This window comes from Tamandua tetradactyla (genome assembly GCF_023851605.1).
Source record: "Tamandua tetradactyla isolate mTamTet1 chromosome 15 unlocalized genomic scaffold, mTamTet1.pri SUPER_15_unloc_1, whole genome shotgun sequence".
Classification (NCBI taxonomy): Eukaryota; Metazoa; Chordata; class Mammalia; order Pilosa; family Myrmecophagidae; genus Tamandua; species Tamandua tetradactyla.
The window spans coordinates 1,120,752-1,138,623 of NW_027518244.1; the positions used below are offsets into that span (position 1 = coordinate 1,120,752).

The 17,872-nt window shown below is 38.5% G+C and overlaps 1 pseudogene; it reads right to left on the reverse strand.

Moving 5' to 3' along the window:
• Nucleotides 1–5,655: 5,655 nt before the first annotated feature.
• Nucleotides 5,656–17,642, reverse strand: LOC143672756 (olfactory receptor 7A10-like; annotated as a pseudogene).
• Nucleotides 17,643–17,872: the final 230 nt, after the last annotated feature.

Sequence of the window (17,872 nt, forward strand, 5' to 3'; positions counted from 1 at the left end):
CCTGTTTATTCAGCAGCAATCGTCAAGCATTCTGAGGCCAGGAAAATGGTGTCAGCCCCGAGCTGGGGAAGGTGTACAGCTAATATAGAATAGTTGGAGGGAGTAGGGAACAGAAGGTGGATTTTAATTGTCCAGCTTGGGAGTGAAATGGGCAGGATAAGGGAGGAGTTACTGCAAGCTTGTAGTTGCTTGTAGCTGTGGGAGCTGCAGCTACCAGAGGGGGTGGTGGTGGATAAGGGGAACTATTGCAGGAATGCAGCTGCTAGATTGATGAGTACATTCATGTGTCTACCTGTGAGTGGGGCAAATTTGGTTTTGCAAGGGGATATACCAATTGTCAAAATGCCACCAGAACTGAGAAATATTTCCTTCAGAACAGTCTCATTAAACACTCTTCTATGTTCCCCTTGAAATGGGAACTTGACCATATCAAAATTAAATTTCTGGTTCACTTGTCCATGTGGGCTTTTCAAGATTCAATTTCATGTTTTCACTTCTAATTATTTTTGGAATAGATAATCTGAGGTCTGCTCTCATTGTATTCACTCCAGGCATGACCACCGTGGATGGAGGTGAAAAGAGGATTGTATTAACTGGGTCCCAGGAAACTTGGGAGTACCTTGACAGTGCCTGTGTTTGTGTGTTTGTATTTCTTTGAGTGTGGCAGACCACAATGTAGGGGCATCTGAGCTCATCCATTACAATAGTTGTATCATATTACAGAGTTCAAATACAAAGCTATGCATGTGAATAGCTGTGAATCCATTTAATTTCAAGGGATATAATGTCAAACAAATATATAAAGTGCAAGAACTATAACGTGGTAAAGGAACTCTCTCTGCTTTGAAGTTTCAGCAGCAGCAAGGCTACGTCATTCTTCAAACTTCTCTGACACCATCTCTCATCACTCTACTTCTCATCATTTTCCCTGCCAAGCTGGCTTCCTTGTTGTTCTCGTACATCCTAAATACACCCATTCCTTAGGTCCTTTGCTCTGGACATTCCCACTGAACAGCATACACTTCCCAAGATATCATACTATGTCATGCCTTCTCTTCTAAGAGGTCTCTGTTGAAATATCACTGGTGTTATGATTTTGCCTGAACACAGTGGGATAAAAGTCCTGGCATGTTCACTGTTTTTCTCTCTCCCCATTTAACCTACTCTCTTTTACTTGTAGCACTTGTAATAATAAGAATGTTATGATTATATGTTTACTTGCTTATTTTATTTTTTCCATGAATGAATTTTAGACAGGTTTATTTTCACATTGTATACAATTGGCGAGACATGGTTGGTGCAAAGTAAGAACTAAATATGTGTTCCTGTAATGAATGAAAGTATTTCTCCTAAACACTGGAGAATGCATGACAACTTGAGGAATTATTTGAAAGTGTGATGGCAATTCTTAATCAGACATTGCTCAAGGATGCCATGAAAGGGGATGATATTCATAAACAAAATCTAGGAATTAATTTCTTGTCTGTAAAATGTAAATTATAGATAGCCTAGTAATGACTGATTGTTTGAAAATAAGTCAGGCTCTTTCTCTATAGATGATAGTCATAGCAACCAAATGGACCTGGGAAAGAAAACATGAATTCTAGTAGTTCTTTGGTGGGATTTTCAGAGGCACCATAATTGCAGTCCTTCCCCTCTGATCTCTTTCCATCCATGTACCTAGTCACCTTCACGGGTGACATGCTCATCAGCCTGGCCATCAATCTAGAATCCCAACTCAACAGGCCCATGTACATTATCTTCTCCAACCTGTCCTTTTGTTCTATTCATTTCACCTCTACTACCGATCCTAAAATGCAGTGGGATATCCAGCATTACCTAGGATACCTGTGTAATTTGAATTTATAACTTTTGTAATTTTTCACCATTCTTCCACTCTTGGGTAATTTACAGCAAACTGTGATGGCTTATGATCACTTCGTGGCTATCTGTCAGCACCAGCACTACACAATTACCTGGAATACTGGCTCTGTGCCCAGTACCTTCTCATGACCTTCTTCTCAACATTCCTGAAATTTTTTAAGTCCCATGACTCTCTGTGTGCAGTAATTGAAATCCCTCACTATTTCTGAACTTGCTAAAGTTATCAAGCTCAACTTCTCCATGTCTTCAAACATTAGGCAAAGAAATGTAACCCAAGGTCACATGGAGCTTCAATGAAAACATGTATATTCCTAATTTTAAAAGACAGTCTCATGGCATAATTCTGAGCAAAAAAAAGTGAAATACAAAAGATATATTATATGGTTGTATTTTATAAACTCAAATTGTGACTATTATTTGTATATAAGTATATGCATTAAAATGAAGTATATGCACTAAAATGGCTAAAATAGGAAATTTGGGATAAATGGATAAAATTGCAATAAAATAGAGAAGAAATACTAATCTGTTAAAATTGTGGATACTGATGTTGTTGGTGAAGGGACAGGTGATTAGATTCGAGCACACAGAGAACTTCAGGGGCTAGTCTTATTCTATTTCTAGGACTAAGTTCTAGTTACATGGAGTATATTCAATTTGTAACAATTATTGAGGTTATAATATGTCATCATTTATCCATATGTTTGTCACACTTCAATAAAAGCATCTTTCACTAAGATACATTTTGAAAATTATTTGCACCATGCCCTTGATACTATTACTGACTGGGGTACTGATTCAGTGTCAGGCATTGCAGCACCTGTTCTTTGAAAGTGAGAATGGAACCCACACGAAAGGGAAAGTAAATGAATAGAGTTCTTGTCAATTTCATTGAGCTTTTCGACTAGTCTGGGACACCTCAACCTAGACTGGTTATTACATGGGTTAATAAATCCTTAATTTCTGTTTTGAAACTTGATGTTGCCTCTAAGTTCACAGTTTGTGTTATGTTTTAGGACCTTTTAACTTGTATCACCTTTAGAAGATCTGTGTGGAAATAGAAAATAGTCATGTTCCATACATACTTTATGATAATACTTCAATTTAGTGTGCTAATGTTTTGTTAAAGAACCAATAATTTCCTTGATAAATCATAACATCTCCACAGAACTGCTACCACATCAGGGGAAAATGAAGGACATTTAACAGGGAAACTTAAGAAGAAAAAGGAAGTTATTTTCTGCATAAGAAGGAATCACCGGCCATGAAACCTGTATGCAACTGAGTGGAAATCTGCCTGAGGTCCAGCAGTATCACTTCATACCATCTGTGCTGGTGACTTTGAGGTGTACTGAGACCCCACCTCTGTTCAATTCTCACATTTAGGAGCGGACAAGTCATTCCTGGAGAGTGGACCTAACACCTCAAAACTCCCTTCTTTTTCCAATTCTTAATTCCCATTGTATATTTGCATTTGAGAAATGAAACATCCCTCAGAAGGTTCCAACACCCCCACCTACTAGTACTGCAATGGAAAAATTAAAGAATCTATTAAAGAGAAGGTCAATCTGGAGAAAAGCAGTATAGACATCAAGGCATTAAGATGGCACCAGTGAAGCAAGAATTCTCTAAGTCTCCTAATCAAAGAGGCAGACATGAGATCACTGGACTTAATGTAGTATCTAGAAAGAAAATGGATATTTGTCTTACTTAGGAGGTGGTGAGCTGGAGATTATGGACAGATATGTTCTGGTGTAGCATTTCCACAGTTTTTCATTAAACATATACTTCAACTCTCAATTTCTTCAACAGATGTCACCCTTTGACTTAGTCCTTGAAATATCATATTAAAATGTAACACTTTTGGAAGTTATCATCTGGTAGGTAGATTGCAGGGATGACAGCACTCCTCCAGCTTTCTCTGTATCCATATCTTTTGCAATATTACCATGAAGCTCCACCCATTAAATAGTCAAGTCTCTTCCACCATGTTTGAATCGGGACAGAAATTATGATGTTTCCTTGCTTTGGCAAATAGAGTATGGCAGAATTGGCAGTGTACTTCAAGAGGAATCAGTGTGGTTCTGATGCTCTCTCTTGCAATCCTTCTCAGTCATTTGATCAAGTCCAAGCTCGCCTGCTGGGGAATCAGGGGACATGTGGAGGAGGTGCAAGTTGTTCCAGTTAAGGTCATCACAACCCAGTCTGCAGATAATCAGTCCTCCAATGGTGAGAGAGCTTAACCAAGAAGGTCAAAACAACCCTAGTCAATCACAACAGACAACAGACTCATGAGGAGCCAAACATGATCAAAGGAACTCAAAATCAAGGTCTCCTATGGAAATTAAAACCATGATCTGAAGCCATGTACTTTTGTGTTGACTTCTTATGCAGCAATGGCTAAATGACACATATTAGCCAGACACGGGAGTAGTCATATAGCCTGCTGATTTCAATTATTTGTATTTTTTCAGACATTTGAAGTCAGCACTGATGATCCCCTGTTTTTAGGGTTTACTTCAGGTAACTGTACTTAAATGTGAACACAAATAAGGTTCCCCTCCAGACAAGTAGGAAAGTTTGGAAGGACATACATCTTTGTGCAGGAGAAATGGTGACCCTGAATTAAAAGTCTCAATTATCCAAAATATTTTGTTTGCAGAAAACCAAACTGTTGTGGCAACCACATCTGATCCCAAGGATTAAAGAGAATCTTGATAATAAGTGAGATAAAGGGATGATAGAACAAATACAGAGTGTTCTTTCACCTTCCTTTAGTGTTTTCACAATAGGCAGGAAAATGTCACATACTTTGTTTAGCAGAATAGAATCAATCGTGTTTTCTGACATCACTGGAAATTTTCAAGCTGAAAGAGCATATAATCCAATAAATAATATGTGATACATGACACCTGCCCCAGTGGGGATGCCCCTTTATATCCCCTTATGTATTGGCACCAAGAGTCCATTCTCACGAATGCACCTGTATCATCAAGGGAAAATTTCTGCATACTTAATGCACAATTGAAATGTTTCCTCCCCCATATGTAAGATGATCCATGATTTTATGGTCATATCATGTAAAATATACACCAATGTGTCTTCCTTCAACTCCAGTTCAAAGATGAGTATTTGGAAAAAATTTTTCTTTAGTATTCTGTGCAAATGAACATCAATGATAAACACTTTGGGCAATGAGAATATTAATATAACAGGAACTTAAGAAGGACACTAAAACCAGATGACCTCTTATAAGATGCACAAATACATGAACGTTGGCATTAGTAGAAACATACTTCAAACCAAAGATTTAGAATGGGATGACAAACACGAAACTGATATGCCACACTGCCAGACTTTCATTTACACAAATTCCGTAAATAGTCTTAGGTGCTATGTGTACTTTTCCATAGGATCAGGACACTCACCACCTTTAGAGAAACAAAGGAAATCAATACTTCTGATAATAAAATGTCAATTGAGGGAAAATATTTCCTCAATAAATCCATACTTCTTGTGATAAGTTGGAAATTCCAAGCTGTTTCTCAGTCAAGGTTCAGTTTAATGTTGGAAAAGTAGGACAGTGGACAAAGTGAAATAACGTTGATGATGTAAGAGGCAGAAAAAACGTAATAACTTAAGTTGCTTAAAATCAAACATATTAATGAAACACTTTGAAATAAATAGAAAGAGGCACTTCCTATTTTCATACCTTGATAAATAAATTAGAGTTTTGAATCTGTTTTTGAGGTCTGATACCACAAGTAATTCTCAGTCCCAGCACTGAAACTTTCTTCCTAGGAAATTTTTCAGAGCTGCTTTTATAACTTTATTCCTCACATTTTAGATAAAGTGATTCAACATGGGGGTGACCACAGTGTATACCACGGAGGCTGGTGTGTTTGAATTGCGTTCTGTGAACCAGCAGGACTAAAGTACACCCCAAGGCAGGAACAGTAAAATAAGGGGAACACTGAGAGGTGAGATGCACAGGTGCAAAAAGCTTTATACTTCCCCTGAGATGATGAGATTGCACGTATGGAGGAAACAATCTTAGAGTAAGAGAAACGGATACCATCCAGGGAGACCACACCCAGCAGCCCAGTTGCAAAATATATCAGTAGGTCACTGATGAAATTGTCAGAACAGACAAGATGGATTATCTGATAAATTTCACAGAAAAAGTGGAGGATTTCCAAATGATACAAAAGGAAAGTTGAAACACCACTGAGCATTGTATCAAGGAATTCAGGGCACTTATGACCCACGTCCCTAGAACCAGCAGGGCACAGAGTGAGGGTTCATAGTGACCATGTAATGCAGGGGGTGACAGATGGCCATGAGACAGTCATAGGCCATCACGCTCAGGAGGAAATTCTTCAACCTTGCAAATAGTAAGAAAAAGGACATCTGTGTGAGGCATCCTGCATAGGAAGTCCCTTTGTTCTGTGTCTTAAGATTCAACAGCATCTTTGGGATGGTGGTGGAGATAAAACACATGTCAGAAAATGACAGGTTGGAGAGGAAGAAGTACATGGGTGTGTGGAGGTGGGAGTCACAGAACAATGAGCAGATTCCCAAAGACAGTGACCAGGTACGTGGACAGGAAGAGTCCAAAGAGAAAGGGTTGCAGTTCTGGCTCCTCTATGAATCCCAGAAGAAGAAATTCTAAAACTAGGGTGTTGTTTTCTGGTTCCAAGTATCTGTGCAGCTAGTATGAATGACAGATAAAGAATATGACTCATTTTTACATAAATGAGCATTGTAGTCTGGTAGACATGCTATAATCTATGATTCATTCAGAAAATTAATTTCTATATCTGTGTTTTGATCTGTTTTTTGACCATACAATGTTGACTCTGCGACTTAATTCCATAACTCATACAATATGCAAAGGACTTCCAAGATCATTCCCTCTAAATATCCACACATTTCAAGATTATATTATGATAGTATCTTTCTTATTCTGATGTATCCCTGAGGACATTATGCCAGGTGCACTTATTTAACTGTACTTAACTTCTCCAGTATATTATAAAAACCAAGGAAACTGAAACTACACTGGCATTTTTCAGTGTATGTCTTCACAGAGATTTCTTTATATCTGTGTATTATATAGAAACAATTTTAAGTACATTGTAAATGAATGTCAGTTTATTTACACAAGGAAGGAAGCTGGCTGGGTGACCTTTTGTCTCTGAGCTGTGCTGCTTTGACCTCAGAAGATGTATGATTAAAAATTCCTGACATCCATACTCCCTGACACTTTCCTGCAGCTTCTACCTTACTTTCCAACTCACTTGTACAGTAGCTCTGAGATGGTCTGTGTGAAAGTCTGAATTCCTTCCTGGGTGGCTGGTAATGGAGTCTGGAGACCTGTCCCCAGACCAGAGAGGTAGAAGGAGTCAATTGCCTATCCACCAACCAGATTTAGGACCCAAAATATAAAACAATGTCCCAGCTACCCATCACTGCACAGGATAAGGGACAGCAACAGATGGGTTATTTACAGCTTTCCTTTAGCTGCTCATTCATGCATTTCTCTCTGTCCCTCATTAGCACGTTTCTCTCTGTGTCCTTAATTAACACTTTTCCTGGTCGCTTCACCCCTGAGCCTTTTCTTCCCTTTGGGACATTGTTCAGGAGACAATGGAAATAGGTCCTGCTGTCTCCCTGTTACCAAGACGGCAGGTTACTCCAGAAGAATCCAGCTTTATCAGTCTTTCTCCTCATGGATTTTGCTTCTTAGAACAGCTCTAACCTTCTAGCACCTTTCCCATCCATTAAATCAATCCCTTTGTATAACATTACCTGAGGCTGGCACATTTTTAGGGATTTTCTCTCAGAATTCTTACAGAAATCATTCTATAAGAGAAGTACTATTATGGACTCAAAACTAAATCTGTATGACTGAGTGGTATTCAAATTTTAATTATCTGGCTGAAGTTTTGACCCAGGTAAGGGCTTAGACACTGTTGGGAACTCTACAGATGTTTCCAGTTCTCAGTATCTCAATCAGTGGATCTCAACAAGGGTGATTCTGGCCTCTGGAGCTTTATGGAAATGCCTGAAGATATAATCTGGGATGTGCTCACATCAAACCTGTTTCATTTCAAAGAGAAACCATTTTACAAGTGATTTTTCTTGTTTTGGTATTACAAAATATTAAAGAACTTCTGGCATACTGAACTAGATTATTTTTTGGAAGATTAATATTTATTTATTTATTTATTTACTTTTATTAATTAAAGAAAAAAAGAAATTAACACAACATTTAGAAATCATTCCATTCTACACATGCAATCAGTAATTCTTTTTTTTATTAATTAACGGAAAAAAAGAAATTAACCCAACATTTAGAAATCATACCATTCTGCATATGCAATCAGTAATTCTTAACATCATCATATAGATGAATGATCAGCGTTTCTTAGTACATTTGCATTGGTTAGAAGAACTAGCAACACAACCAGAAAAGGTATAGAATGTTAATATAGAGAAAAAAATAAAAGTAATAATAGTAAGAACAAAACAAAACAAAACAAAACAAAACAAAAACCTATAGCTCGGATGCAGCTTCATTCAGTGTTTCAACATGATTACTTTACAATTAGGTATTATTGTGCTGTCCATTTTTGAGTTTTTGTATCTAGTCCTGTTGCACAGTCTGTATCCCATCAGCTCCAATTACCAATTATCTTACCCTGTTTCGAACTCCTGCTGAACTCTGTTACTGACGACATATTCCAAGTTTATTCTTGAATATTGATTCACATCATTGGGACCATACAGTATTTGTCTTTTAGTTTTTGGCTAGACTCACTCAGCATAATGTTCTCTAGGTCCATCCATGCTATTACATGCTTCATAATTTTATCCTGTCTTAAAGCTGCATAATATTCCATCGTACGTATATACCACAGTTTGTTTAGCCACTCGTCTATTGATGGAAATTTTGGCTGTTTCCATCTCTTTGCAATTGTAAATAACGCTGCTAAAAACATTGGTGTGCAAATGTCCGTTTGTGTCTTTGCCCTTAAGTCCTTTGAGTAGATTCCCAGCAATGGTATTGCTGGGTCGTATGGCAATTCTATATTCAGCTTTTTGAGGAACCGCCAAACTGCCTTCCACAGTGGTTGCACCATTTGACATTCCCACCAACAGTGGATAAATGTGCCTCTTTCTCTGCATCCTCTCCAGCACTTGTCATTTTCTGTTTTGTTGATAATGGCCATTCTGGTGGGTGTGAGATGATATCTCATTGTGGTTTCGATTTGCATTTCTCTAATGGCCAGGGACATTGAGCATCTCTTCATGTGCCTTTTGGCCATTTGTATTTTCTCCTCTGAGAGGTGTCTATTCGAGTCTTTTTCCCATTTTGTAATTGGGTTGGCTGTCTTTTTGTTGTTGAGTTGAACAATCTCTTTATAAATTCTGGATACTAGACCTTTATCTGATATGTCATTTCCAAATATTGTTTCCATTGTGTAGGCTGTCTTTCTACTTTCTTGATGAAGTTCTTTGATGCACAAAAGTGTTTAATTTTGAGGAGTTCCCATTTATTTATTTCTTTCTTCAGTGCTCTTGCTTTAGTTTTAAGGTCCATAAAACTGCCTCCAATTGTAAGATTCATAAGATATCTCTCTACATTTTCCTCTAACTGTTTTATGGTCTTAGACCTAATGTTTAGATCTTTTATCCATTTTGAGTTAACTTTTGTGTAGGGTGTGAGATATGGGTCTTCTTTCATTCTTTTGCATATGGATATCCAGTTCTCTAGGCACCATTTATTGAAGAGACTGTTCTGTCCCAGGTGAGTTGGCTTGACTGCCTTATCAAAGATCAAATGTCCATAGATGAGAGGGTCTATATCTGAGCACCCTATTCGATTCCATTGGTCGATATATCTATCTTTATGCCAATACCATGCTGTTTTGATCACTGTGGCTTCATAATATGCCTTAAAGTCAGGCAGTGCAAGACCTCCAGCTTCGTTTTTTTTCCTCAAGATGTTTTTAGCAATTCGGGGCACCCTGCCCTTCCAGATAAATTTGCTTATTGGTTTATCTATTTCTGAAAAATAAGTTGTTGGGATTTTGATTGGTATTGCATTGAATCTGTAAATCAATTTAAGTAGGATTGACATCTTAACTATATTTAGTCTTCCAATCCATGAACACGGTATGCCCTTCCATCTATTTAGGTCTTCCGTGATTTTTTTTAGCAGTTTTTTGTAGTTTTCTTTATATAGGTTTTTTGCCTCTTTAGTTAAATTTATTCCTAGGTATTTTATTCTTTTAGTTGTGATTGTAAATGGGATTCGTTTCTTGATTTCCCCCTCAGCTTGTTCATTGCTAGTGTATAGAAATGCTACAGATTTTTGAATGTTGATCTTGTAACCTGCTACTTTGCTGTACTCATTTATTAGTTCTAGTAGTTTTGTTGTGGATTTTTCCGGGTTTTCGACGCATAGTATCATATCGTCTGCAAACAGTGATAGTTTTACTTCTTCCTTTCCAATTTTGATGCCTTGTATTTCTTTTTCTTGTCTAATTGCTCTGGCTAGAACCTCCAACACAATGTTGAATAATAGTGGTGATAGTGGACATCCTTGTCTTGTTCCTGATCTTAGGGGGAAAGTTTTCAATTTTTCCCCATTGAGGATGATATTAGCTGTGGGTTTTTCATATATTCCCTCTATCATTTTAAGGAAGTTCCCTTGTATTCCTATCTTTTGAAGTGTTTTCAACAGGAAAGGATGTTGAATCTTGTCAAATGCCTTCTCTGCATCAATTGAGATGATCATGTGATTTTTCTGCTTTGATTTGTTGATATGGTGTATTACATTAATTGATTTTCTTATGTTGAACCATCCTTGCATACCTGGGATGAATCCTACTTGGTGATGATGTATAATTCTTTTAATGTGTTGTTGGATACTATTTGCTAGAATTATATTGAGAATTTTTGCATCTATATTCATTAGAGAGATTTGCCTGTATTTTTCTTTTTTTGGAATATCTTTGCCTGGTTTTGGTATGAGGGTGATGTTGGCTTCATAGAATGAATTAGGTAGTTTTCCCTCCGCTTTGATTTTTTTGAAGAGTTTGAGGTGAGATGGTACTAATTCTTTCTGGAATGTTTGATAGAATTCACATGTGAAGCCGTCTGGTCCTGGACTTTTCTTTTTAGGACGCTTTTGAATGACTAATTCAATTTCTTTACTTGTGATAGGTTTGTTGAGGTCATCTATGTCTTCTTGAGTCAAAGTTGGTTGTTCATGTCTTTCCAGGAGCCCGTCCATTTCCTCTAAATTGCTGTATTTATTAGCGTAAAGTTGTTCATAGTATCCTGTTATTACCTCCTTTATTTCTGTGAGGTCAGTAGTTATGTCTCTTCTTCCATTTCTGATCTTATTTATTTGCATCCTCTCTCTTCTTCTTTTTGTCAATCTTGCTAAGGGCCCATCAATCTTATTGATTTTCTCATAGAACCAACTTCTGGCCTTATTGATTTTCTCTATTGTTTTCATGTTTTCAATTTCATTTATTTCTGCTCTAATCTTTGTTATTTCTTTCCTTTTGCTTGCTTTGCGATAAGTTTGCTGTTCTTTCTCCAGTTCTTCCAAGTGGACAGTTAATTCCTGCAGTTTTGCCTTTTCTTCTTTTCTGATAAAGGCATTTAGGGCAATAAATTTCCCTCTTAGCACTGTCTTTGCTGTGTTCCATAAGTTTTGATATGTTGTGTTTCCATTTTAAGTCGCCTCTAGATATTTGCTAATTTCTCTAGCAACTTCTTCTTTGACCCACTCGTTGTTTAGGAGTGTGTTGTTGAGCCTCCACATATTTGTGAATTTTCTGGCACTCCGCCTATTATTGATTTCCAACTTCATTCCTTTATGATCCGAGAAAGTGTTGTGTATGATTCCTATCTTTTTAAATTTGTTAAGACTTGCTTTGTGACCCAGCATATGGTCTATCTTTGAGAATGATCCATGAGCACTTGAGAAAAAGGTGTATCTGGCAGTTGTGGGATGTAATGTCCTATAAATGTCTGTTAAGTCTAGCTCATTTATAGTAATATTCAGATTCTCTTTCTTTATTGATCCTCTGTCTAGATGTTCTGTCCGTTGATGAGAGTGGGGAATTGAAGTCTCCATCTATTTTGGTATATGAGTTTATTTCCCTTTTCAGTGTTTGCAGTGTATTCCTCACATATTTTGGGGCATTCTGGTTCGGTGCCTAAATATTTATGATTGTTATGTCTTCTTGTTTAATTGTTCCTTTTATTAGTATATAGTGTCCTTCTTTGTCTCTTTTAACTGTTTTACATTTGAAGTCTAATTTGTTGGATTTTAGTATAGCCACTCCTGCTCATTTCTGGTTGTTATTTGCATGAAATATCTTTTCCCAACCTTCCACTTTCAACCTATGTTTATCTTTGGGTCTAAGATGTGTTTCCTGTAGACAGCATATAGAAGGATCCTGTTTTTTAATCCATTCTGCCAATCTATGTCTTTTGATTGGGGAATTCAGTCCATTGACATTTAGTGTTATTACTGTTTGGATAATATTTTCCTCTAACATTTTGCCTTTTGTATTATATATATCATATCTGATTTTCCTTCTTTCTACACTCTTCTCCATACCTCTCTCTTCTGTCTTTTTGTATCTGACTCTAGTGCTCCCTTTAGTATTTCTTGCAGAGCTGGTCTCTTGGTCACAAATTCTCTCAGTGACTTTTTGTCTGAGAATGTTTTAATTTCTCCCTCATTTTTGAAGAATAATTTTGCTGGATATAGGAGTCTTGGTTGGCAGTTTTTCTCTTTTAGTAATTTAAATATATCATCCCACTGTCTTCTAGCTTCCATGGTTTCTGCTGAGAAATCTACACATAGTCTTATTGGGTTTTCCTTGTATGTGATAGATTGTCTTTCTCTTGCTGCTTTCAAGATCCTCTCTTTCGCTTTGACCTCTGACATTCTAACTAGTAAGTGTCTTGAAGAACGCCTATTTGGGTCTAATCTCTTTGGGGTGTGCTGCGCTTCTTGTATCTGTAATTTTAGGTCTTTCATAAGAGTTGGGAAATTTTCAGTGATAATTTCTTCCATTAGTTTTTCTCCTCCTTTTCCCTTCTCTTCTCCTTCTGGGACACCCACAACACGTATATTTGTGCGGTTCATATTGTCCTTGAGTTCCCTGATACCCTGTTCAAATTTTTCCATTTTTTTCCTGATAGTTTCTGTTTCTTTTTGGAATTCAGATGTTCCATCCTCCAAATCACTAATTCTATCTTCTGTCTCTTTAAATCTGCCATTGTAGGTATCCATTGTTTTTTCCATCTTTTCTACTTTATCCTTCACTTCCATAAGTTCTGTGATTTGTTTTTTCAGTTTTTCTATTTCTTCTTTATGTTCAGCCCATGTCTTCTTCATGTCCTCCCTCAATTTATCGATTTCATTTTTGAAGAGATTTTCCATTTCTGTTCGTATATTCAGCATTAGTTGTCTCAGCTCTTGTATCTCATTTGAAGTATTGGTTTGTTCCTTTGAATTGGCCATATTCTCAATCTTCTTAGCGTGGACCGTTATCTTCTGCTGCTGGCATCTGGGCATTTAGTCAGATTTCCCTGGGTGTCAGACCCAACAAGGTTGAAAGATTTTTCTGTGAAACCTCTGGGTTCTGTTTTTCTTATCCTGCCCAGTAGGTGGCGCTCATGGCACATGTTTGTCTCACGTGTTTGGAAGGGATACCCCCGTCACCGATCTCCGCGACCTGGGGTTTTCCAATCCAATTCTCTCCATTGGTTTGGGGGGCCGCGTTTGTTGGGGACGTCAGCCGCCGCAGCTTGAGAGACCCTGTGGCTGGTCGCCAGCCACAGATGTCCCAGGGAATTTGCCACCGGACCAGGAAGTCATCCGTGGGGGAGGCGCGTCGGTCACCGGCCAGGAAGTCGCCCGCTGGGGAGGGTCACTGAGGCTTGGGTAGCCCTCTGATCCGAGACATGTAGCCGGACCAGCAAGCCGCCCACAAAAGAGGTGTGCCGGCCACCTCAGCTTGGGAAACTTGTCTCTCCAACACTCTCAGCCAGCCCGGGAAGGAGGGAGGGAAGAGCTCCGGCCGCCACAGCTGCCGCTGCTCGGGAAATCACGCACCGCTCAGGGATCTCACCACAGCCGAGTGTCGCAGTCAGACTAGCCAGTCCAGAGTAGGGTACGCTATGTGTCCATTCCCTGTCGTGGCCCCAGGAGCTGTTCTGCACTGTTTCAGTTCACCTAGTAGTTGCTTTGGAGGAGCTGAACTAGATATTTTTTTTGCAACATGGCAGAATATAATGACTTTCCTAATCTACTCAGCTCTTTTTTTAAAAAATAAATTGCTTCCATTGGATAGAAGAAAAATCTAAATGGCACCACAAAGAAGCACAAAATTATTTCCCATGTGTGAGATATGGTAAAAACATAAGAACTAGATTCTGTAACAAGTCAAGTTTAGGAAAAAGATATAAAAAAGAAGCTGGGGTAATGTGATGGTGGCTCAGTTGCAAGTTCTTGCCTGCTGAGCTGGAGACCCAGGTTTGACCTGCTGATGCCAGAAAAAAAAGGAGACAAAATGTCAGGCAAGGTGACTCAGTGACAGAATCTTGCCTGCCATCCCAGAGATCTGAGTTTGATTCCCAGAGCCTGCCCATGCCAAAAAAACAAAAAGCTGCTCTTGATTAAGAGAACATTTACAAACCTAAAAAGCAAATGTCATGTGACCTTGTTTGGCTCCTGGTTCTAAACAGGAAACTGATCCAGTTGGCATGGAATAGATCCTACCTTCGTTTTAAACCTTAAAAAAAAACTGGGCATAATACAAACTATAAATGTAAAAGCCTCTAAAAGATGGAAGGTTAGACTGGCTAGGGTCATAAGGACTTGAAAAATGATATAGTAGTGAGTTTGCCTCAAAAATATTCTGGGTAAGGGGCTAAAGAACTCTGTCAGTGAAACAACAGATAAGACAATAAAAAAAATGTTGTGCTTTGTAGTGACAAAAGAGCTGGTAAGTGAGTGGTTAACAGAACAGAAAACCTCAATGGGATAACACCAGCCCTGCTATATACAAATGCCAATGGGAAAAAACCTGCCTCTCCTACACCCTGTAATGTCAGCAGCATCCAGTGGACAGCTGAATCTCCATCTCAACCTGGTAATTGTGCAAATTGGCCCTCCATTTTCCCTCTTACATTCAGTGACTACAAACAGGGCACCAAACCTCCACTCCCATCTATGACAACGAGGCAATGTGAATTGGCCTTTCGTTCACAGGCATGGTGTCATCAGGGCAGAATGGACAGCTGAATTTCCACCCATCCAGCCCTCACTCCTCCACTGCAGTAAGAGGAAAAATGAAGAGAACTTAGTCAACGCACCTATTCCTCCACTCCCAGGGTGGTGTCAACAGGGTTGAATGGGGAGCTGAAACTTCACTCCTACTCAGTAGCAACAGGGTGGCACAGTCAGCCTTCTGCTATAATCACTAACCCCCTCACCTTTGCTATTGTCAGTAGACACCAGCAGGAAAGTGAACTTCCATTTACATAGCAGTAAGGGGTTGGAACACTGCTCCTTTCTTCCCCCAGTGTCAGGAGTTGAACCCTCAGCTGGGACTGCATGTTACACACAGGGTGACTGCATGCCAACACAGAGGATTAAATGGGATCCAAAATCTCCCAACATACTCAAAATGTCCAGAACACAATAAGAAATCACTACTCATACCAAGAACCAGAATGATAGCAACTTAAATGGAAAAAGACCATCAATAGATGCCAGGTCAAGAGACTCAGATGTTTGAGTTATCTGAGAAGGATGATAAAGCAGTAATCATAAAAATGCACCCTGTTTTCAGGCACTGGTTTGAGGTCATGGTAACAGAAAAAGTTCCTGCCCTTCTGGAGCTTATATTCTAGTGCACATGGATCTTGCCATGTCCATCATTAACTTTTGCTTGAATCTTGACCTTACTCTTAATTTTTAAGATCTCTTCTGGGTAGATTTGGTTGAATGTGAAACCTTTATTATTCAGTTTTCTGCTGGGTATTCACTTGATAACGGTGTCTATTAGAGGTCACCATTCAAATACTGACCATGCACATACACCCATAGGTCTTCTTCAATAGAACCTTTATGACACACGTCACATGTATTGGTTTTATCACATTTATTATTATCTGATAAACTTGAACACATGAACTCTGACTAAAGCCATTAGCACATACAAAACATTTGTGTCAATCTTCTCCAGGATGGACTCTCTGATGGGCTTCAAGAGGTGAGGTTTGAATGAAGGTCTTACCATGAATGCCATATTTATAGGGCTTCTTCTGCCACATGGACTCTCTAATGGCCTTGGAGGTATAAACTGTGACTAAAGCACTTACCACATGTCACACATTCGTATGGCTACTCTCCTGTGTGAACTCTCTGATGATGTTGACGTTTTGAAACCAACTGAACTCTTATCACATGGTTCATATTGTATGTTTTCTGTCCTGTATAGATTCTGTGATGGCCTTGATTATATGATCTCTGATTAAAGCTCTCATCCCATGTATCACATTTCTTTGGCTTCTCTACCATATGAACTCTTTGATGAGACTGAAGACTTGAAATCTGTCTGGAGTCCTTACCACATGTCTCACATTTGTAAGGTTTCTGTTCAGTGTATATTCTCTAATGAGCATGAAAACTTGAAATATAACTAAACCTATTACCACTTGTCTCATATTTGTATGGCTTCACTCCTATGTGAACTCTCTGATGAGTATAAAGATTTGAAATCCTACTGAAGCCCTTACCACATGTCTCACATTTGTCTGGGTTCTCTTCCATGTGGATACAGTGATGGTCTTGAAGAAGGCAATTATGGCCAAAGTTCTTATCAGACACATCACATTTGTATGGTTTATTTCCAGTGTATATTATCTAATGGGCTTGGAGATATGAGTCTTTCCTGAAGACCTTACAACACACCTGACATTGATTTGGTTTTTGTCCACTGTGAACTGTCTGACAAAGACCAGAATTCATATCAAATACTCTATCAGATGTTTCCCATTTGCATGGGATTTCAAATCTTTATACTCATCAGAGAGTTCACATTGTGGTGTGGGCTCTCTGATGCTTCTCAAGTTGTGATGTCTGAGTGAAACCTTAATTATAAACATCATATTCACAATATTTCTCTCCACTGTTGTACACTCTGGAAATGTCAAGATCTAAGCTACAGCTGAACCCATTTGAATACCTGTCATGTTTATATGGCTTTGCTCCACTGTGAATAAGTTCATTGGTTGGAAAAAAGGAGCTCTGATTGAAGACCTTAGCACATACTTGACATTTGTAGGATTTAACTCCCCTGTTGACTTTCTGATGAGTTTGCAGATGTGAACTCTGACATATGTTATCCCCAAACCCATCATTTCTATAGTATTTCTCCTCTGTATGAACACAACTGAATGGGCAGCATAGAGCTATAACTGATGCCTTTTCCACATGCAGTACATATATGAGGCATTTTTGGAGTGCAATTGTTGATGGAGTCCAAGGTCAGAGCCAATGTTGACCCTTTTTCATTCTCATCAGGAGTTTCCTCTCCTGAGTGGACTGCACTATGCTGGGATGATTTCAAGTCTTTTCCACAATTCTTATGGTTCAAAGCTTTCTCTCTTCTGGGTACTCCATGGTCATCATGGTCATGATAGATTCTCATAACACACTGAACACATTTACAGTTTATTCCTCACATTCATTTGATAGTTTTTTTGGCTCTCTGTCAAACATTTTCTTCCAAAAATCTCAAATAGTTCAATTTGGGAGCTATTTACTTTGATTCCCACTGGAATTTTCCCCTTGAAGCTCCATTACAAAGTTATCATCATCAGAAATCTGAATGGATTCCCCTTCCCACACCTGACAGAAGGGATTACTTTGTTTTAGCAA